The sequence below is a fragment of the Podarcis erhardii genome (genome assembly GCF_964252035.2).
Source record: "Podarcis erhardii genome assembly, chromosome: 1".
NCBI lineage: Eukaryota > Metazoa > Chordata > Lepidosauria > Squamata > Lacertidae > Podarcis > Podarcis erhardii.
Window position 1 is genome coordinate 85,200,161 of NC_138497.1, and position 7,152 is coordinate 85,207,312.

Below are 7,152 nucleotides of genomic sequence, written 5' to 3' on the forward strand. Positions count from 1 at the left end.
CTTTTCTTCAAAATTCTCATTACCCCCATCCTTTCTCCCTGTGCATTTAAAAGTATGAAGGACTCATCCACACGGGAGCTTAGATATGAAGCTGCTTGTGCATCTTTTTGTGGCATCCACACAACATCCTCCTCACCCTGCTAAATTCAGATTTTCTGATCTGCAGATAATCTAATAAGAGAAGAAAATCCAGTAAGAAATTGCAAGTTGTCCAACTGTGGACACACAAAAACATGTTATGTGAGCAGGTTTTTTTACAGGTGTGCTGGCATTTTGCTGTGTGTCAACCCTGTTGTTTTTTTGCCTACTATGCAAATTTTTCAATGTGTTCAGTTCTACAATTATTAATATTTATGACTGTACAGAATAGCATTGACATTGGCTTTCCATCTCATCAATAAATGCTATTTTGCCCAGTAACCACTACTCCTGGAAAAAAATTGGATACTTATTACTTACAGTGGTACCTCAGGTTAAGTACTTAATTCGTTCTGGAGGTCCGTTCTTAACCTGAAACTGTTCTTAACCTGAAGCACCACTTTCGCTAATGGGGCCTCCTGCTGCTGCCGCGCCACCAGAGCCCGATTTCTGTTCTTATCCTGAAGCAAAGTTCTTAACCTGAAGCACTATTTCTGGGTTAGCAGAGTGTGTAACCTGAAGTGTATGTAACCTGAGGTACCACTGTACAGACTTTTACTCAGAAAAAGTTGCACTTTCTTCAGTGGGATTTGGTTCTGAATTAGAGTACAATCCTTAGTATTTAAATAAGTGATCCTGCTCTTTTCCTTGCATGTATATATGCTCACCTATAAGCAGACATAATTCTACAGCACAAAAGGTATGTGAGTTGCACAGTCAAAGATTTTGACTATCTCTCTTGGCCTCTCTTTTCCCAAGTTGATCCTAAGTACTCAGAGGAAGTACAAAGTTTTAAAGTAATGGGTGCAGATTGCCCCCTACTGTCCAAGGAAAGCGGGGAAAACAACAGAAACTTCATACCAAAAAGCCTTCCAATTAAGAAGTAGCCAATAATGGATGCTTCCAGACTGTCACTATTTTGGGGTGGAATTCAGTCACATACCAGCAAATTCAGACTGGACTTTGCAATAAAGAAAGTGATGGTGAAATGCAATGGAAAGTGTGGAATAATGCTTGATACAAAATTATCTAACCTCCCTGCAAACAAATCAATATGAATGCTCATTAAATAGCCCCTGTGGTCAAATCTCCCCACAAACAAATCAGGATAAATAATAAACAGGTCATCAGAAGCACCCCAATATGTTTTTAAATAAGAATAGAATGGACAATCATTTTGATCTGAAAGCGGTATAGTAGCATATACCTTGTAGCCAATCAAATTGACAAAAGTAATTACAGTCGTACCTTGGAAGTCAAACAGCCTAGTTCTCGAACATTTTGGCTCCCGAACTATCAAAACCCAGAAGTGACTGTTCCGGTTTTTGAACCTGCTTTTGGAAGCTGAACATCCGATGGGGCTTCCACAGCTTCCAATTGGCTGAAGGAGCTTCCTGAAGCCAATCAAAAGCCGTGCTTTGGTTTTGGAAGTCGAACGGACTTCCAAAACAGATTCCATTTGACTTCCAAGATACGACTGTATTTATAGCCTGTTCTACAATTGCACTCGGAGCAGCCCTCATTAAAAAATATCATGCAAGTGCATTTTGAAACAATTAAAAATTAAAAGAAGAAAATACAAACCAACTTTAAAAACAAAACAAAACCCTAAGTTAGTTTTAATCATAGGAATATTTTTATTGTGTGCAACCAATGACCATTACAATGAAACTCACAAAAAGCAAACAATCCTATCTAAGAGTAAGTTCTTAAAACATACAGTTCTCATAATCATTTAGATTAAAACAATCACCTTGGCAGTTAAGATTGTGTTGGGTCAAAAATGTAGCCCATAAGTTTCTCATTGCTAGTAAATGAAAAGCTGTAGTAGAAAACAAAATGAACTACTCAGCCAGCAACCATCTAATTTTGCAGAGAAGTTTTTAATTGGTTGATTACAAGCTACCTTTTCAGCTCCTGTCTAAAGGAGCTTAGAGAAGAGACCAAGCAGATCTCAACTGCAAGGGCATTCTGGAGCCAATCCCTTTATTTATGCCATGACTATAGAATAAGTTCAGATGGACACACACACCTATTCACAGTATATATACTCATCTGAAAATGTATTTGAGTGTTTGATGGGGTTATAACATTTCAATCGGACATTTGCCAAATTTACAATAAATTGTTGATGTCTTTACAAGTCTTCAGGTCATCTCTTGAAGTGGGTCAAATCACAAATAAGGAACGCAGAGCCCTCCAGTTTTGCTGGACTACAATTCCCATCATCCTTGGCCACTGACCTTGGTGGCTGAAGCTGGAGTGCTACAGGTTCACAATCCTTGTTCTAAAGGATATGTTTGTTTTGTGCTGTAGTTAATAAAGATGTATTCGTTTTCTTTTAGAGGAGGGATTGGGAACCTGAAGCCCTCCAGAAATTGTCGGACTCCCAACAGCCCCATTGCACAAGCTGGTCTCACATGATGTTGGATATCTCCCATTATTCAGAACTTTAAACTATGACACTCAGGCTGTGTACACACTAAGCCATTTCTAGCAAAATAATAATAATAATAATAATAATAATAATAATAATAATATAGATTTTCTCTCTAGAATTGTTCATGATCATCCTCAACATGTTGCTACAATCTAGATTGATTCTAGATCCTGCCATCCAGAAGAGTCAGTGTGGTTACCTGAAAAATCCTCCCCTTGATTATTCCCTGCACATACCCCACATGAATGAAGAAAGAAATGGTGATTGTGATCTTTGTATACCCCCCCCCCAAAAAAAGCATCATTGGACAAGTGTAGATACACCTCTGCATTTCTGGGACCACCTACATCTGTTTTCAAGTGGACACATATCTGCAGTGAGCTTTTATTTTCAAAATGAAAACAGTTTCCCAAGAAGGGCTTTTTCTGAGGCAGAAAAATATATAGACCTGGACTGTGTGTGAACTATGTAAAAAAACAACAAGGTACTCAGTTTCCACTGATTCTAGAAGTAAAGTGTCATGTGTATGCAAACCTCAGACAACCAAGTTAAGTAAAGATCTGTGTGACAGACCTTGACTATTCCAAACAATTTATGCAGAAAGCATAGTTGACAGCTACAAAAGAACAGAAGACACAGTTACTTGAGCATGGACAGAGAAGGATAAGAAAAATAAAACCTAACATTCAACATAAATATCTTTTTAACATGTATACATAAATATTGGCACCACCTATATGATGTACCAGCTAGCCAGAACAAACAGACTGTAGCATATAAGAGAATGAAAAACAGAGACTTTTTCGACTGTAATACTTCCTTAAGTAAACAAAATGAAGGACCAAATGTTTTTTTTTTTAGGACTGATCCCCCCTCCAAAGTGTTTTCCTTTGTAAATACTGTGGATTTTGCCTACCTATGTACCACTGTAACTTGTCCCCCACTTCCCAAGTAAGGCTGAAAGAACAGCTTCAGGGGAAGCCATTTCTATTGTGGCACAAAGTGGCAGGGGGAGGTTAACCCCCCCTTCATCTAGTACCATTGCCTAAATCTAGTCCTCGCCCCAAAGAGCTGCTTGTAAAGAAAGATTAAGGAGAGGGGAAAGAGCCAATCATGGATTTCCCATGTCAAGTCTGTTTTGGCACTCACAAGAATTACTTTGGGCGCTCCCAGCAGACTTCTGATTTGTTTCGAGAAACCAAAAATCATCAACCACAAATTTCTTTTAAAGCTCCCCTGAGTTTCGGAAAGTGTTTGCTATGCAGTATTGGGAGCAGCTGCTGGAGAAACACAAGACCAAAGCCCCCACTGGGCAACCAGAGTTATTCACAGGGTTCCCTGGACTGTGGCCAACTCAGTTTAACAGCCTGATTCATAATGCATTTATTTAAGACAAAATACTTGGATTTCTTAATCCCATTGTGTAACTGAGACTTGGTCAGGTTAAATCCAAAGAATTCAGCTTGCCTTGATTGTGGACTACTGTTAGTATTAGGGGGCAATTAAGTTTCAGGTACTTTAGAGATATTCCTGGCCTTGATTATTGTAGACCACTAATTGTCCAGGCTGAGCAGTCGAGAGAGTTGGATTTTTGCAACTGGTTTTTATTGAAGAGGTTTATTTTTACTAATGTATATACCCTGTAGTTGATTAAATTGGGCCTGGATGCAATGAGGTCATAGGTTTACCTTTCAGTTCTGTTTTGCAGTATCCGGGTGCCAAGTTTATCCCCAGGTGCTCACTTAAAGCAGGCAAATATTGCCCTCTTCTGTTTTTTAAAATATATATATATGTCAGTTTCTGCTGCCAAGAGATTTTTGTTTCAGAAAGGAAATCTATTTGAATTTTATGGATTTTTAGGTATGGGTTCAGGGATGCTATTTTTTGTTTCTAGGGAGTGAAAAGGGGGAGGAAAGGGTCAGTTTTCAGCAAAGACTGAAGGTGCTGCTTTTGAGGTTGTTTAAAGCTAAAATGTAAAATGTGTTTGTTTTTAGGGGTTTTTTCTTCCCATGTTTTATAGCACATGTTAATTACTGTAAAAGTAACAAGAAACAGGCAACCACTGAAGCAAAGCAAATTTACATCTTTTAGCATGCAGATGCAGTACTGGACACAATACAATTCAGAATACAAAAAATAAAGTTACAGCAATTTCCTAAACAGCAGTGTCATGCAATGAAGCTAATAAAGTGGTACCTCGGGTTAAGAACTTAATTCGTTCTGGAGGTCCGTTCTTAACCTGAAACTGTTCTTAACCTGAGGTACCACTTTAGCTAATGGGGCCTCCCGCTGCTGCTGCGTCACCGCCACGTGATTTCTGTTCTCATCCTGAAGCAAAGTTCTTAACCCGAGGTACTATTTCTGGGTTAGCAGAGTCTGTAACCTGAAGCGTCTGTAACCCAAGGTACCACTGTATTGAAATGTTGAATACTGCTGCTAATACTTCAGCTAAGAAAAAAAAAGCTTAATGCAATCCTTTGTATGCCTTTAGAAGGGACTTTCTGCCAAAGAAATGTTCATAGGATTGCAACCTTAATCTCTCTCTCAGGCCCACTTGTCCTCATAAATCTTATTTGAACAAAACACTCTCAGTTTCAAGTTCAGATATATGTTAATTTCAGGTGGTCACATGGCTTTCCTTGTAACTTTGTACATGGTGGTCCTTACACATCTTATTCACTTAAGGGTTGTATAATGAGAACTAATGTGAAGATGTGGTTATAATGTTGGACTAAGGCCTGGGAAATCAGGGTTCTAGTCTTCACCTTGTGCCAGTCACTGTACCTCAGTCTAACATACCTCACAGAGTTGGTTGTGATGATAAAATGGGTAGAGGGAAAAGCAAGTACGCCACTTTTTGCTCCTTGGAGGAAAGGTGGGATATAAATGTAGTAAATAACAGAACTAAGCAGAGCGCTTCAGGACAGAAAGGAAATGAAATGTTGGGACGGTGGGGGTGGTACGGGGCCTCCATGCTCTCCCTGCAGTTTGCCCAGGGCAAAGTGGTGTGTGAGCTCATGCAATGTAATGAACTCAATGTAAGATCTTGCCTCTAATTTAGAGCCACCTAGTGCTTTGTCTTTATGAAACTAGGGATAATGTCAATAAATAAGCAACTGTATGAGGAAGTATGGGTGCCTCCAGACTGTATTTTATAGGCAGGCTGCAAGTGCATGCCACAATATCAAGCTTACGTGTTTAAATAGGATTTAAGCACTTGCTTGCCCTTACACAATCAATGCACCTAAAAAAAAAATCAAGTTCTTGATGTTTAGAAAACGATAGGGAAATGCAGAGTGTGAGATGAACAAATTACAGGAAGACGTCTAAACGCCCCACAAGCAAATGAGTATATGAATGTGGATTGTCATGTAGTAGCCCCACAAACAAATCAGAATGGATGCTCAATTAAGACTGGATATAATAGAACCCCCACATTGGCTTTGTGTAAAGCAAATCAGGATGAATGCTCAGTCATCTCCAGGGGTCGTTTTGTTATTTATTCCAGATTTCTTCAGCAGCTGTGTTAGAGATGAAATAGTTCTACCTATGCTACCCTTTCTACGTGACATTTCATCGAAGTGTACTAGCATACAAATAGCTGGGACCCAAATACCTAAAGAAAGATGTGCATCCTTTCTGATGCTGGAGGCCCAGACCATGCAAAACATTATAGGTCAGAATCACCCCCTGGATTCATGCATGCAACAACGGCCGTGAGAGTTCTAATAGCACAAGGATGGAAGACTGAAGAAACCCCAACTAAAGAATCATGGCAAGAAAAATTGATGGACTATGCGGAACTGGCAAAATTGACATATAAGCTATGGGACAAGGATAACTGTGACTTTAAAGATGAATGGGAACCCTTTACAAAGTATTTGAAGATGCAACAAAGCAAACTGGACTCCTTGGCTGGCTTTGAATAAACATTCACAAACTTTTATATTGATGACAATCAGCTAAATAGTTTGAGGATCTATACAACTGTGTAACGTGCAGAAAACAGCATTCTTAGAGAAATCAAAGACTGGAACTAAGGGAAGCCAGTGGGTGGGTTTTGTGTGGGAGGAAAAATGGGGGGAAAATAAGGATGATATGTTTCTGGATATGTTTTAATTTTGAATAAAAAAGTTTTTTTTTAAAAAAAAAAATCAGCCTCTGGAACTGGGCTTGGAAGCCCAAGCGCAAACGGCAGGCGAGAGTCGAGGGCGCAATAGTTCCCGAAGAGTTCGCACTGTCAAGCACAGCCTAAGAATGCTCGGCTGTCTTAAAGGCCCTCCCGGTCCAACGTGGCAGGAAAACACAACCACGAAGGGCAAGAACAACTGCTAGCTCTGGGAGCTTAGCGGTGTGGCCTCTCCTGTCCTGGCAAACCAGGTCCCTGACGTCGTCTGCCACGTTAAGAACGTAAGCTCGACGGGTGACAAAAGAGCGAGAAGAACAACTCGGTGCAGCGCGGCAGGAAGGCGACAGAAACGCATTTGGACCGCAAGGAAAGATCCGTATGTAAGCCGCCTCCTCACACCAAGCGCCCCCACCCGGCTGCATTAACTGATGCAGGAGCGCATCGT

The 7,152-nt window shown here is 40.1% G+C and overlaps 1 long non-coding RNA gene across 1 annotated transcript in view; it reads left to right on the forward strand.

The window, feature by feature from the left end:
- LOC309351525 overlaps positions 1 to 6,615 on the forward strand; it is a 34,974-nt gene extending 28,359 nt beyond the window's left edge. The window contains exon 3 of the long non-coding RNA XR_014160890.1: positions 6,087 to 6,615. This is a non-coding gene — a long non-coding RNA (uncharacterized lncRNA). The remainder of the gene's footprint in view (positions 1 to 6,086) is intronic.
- Positions 6,616 to 7,152: the final 537 nt, after the last annotated feature.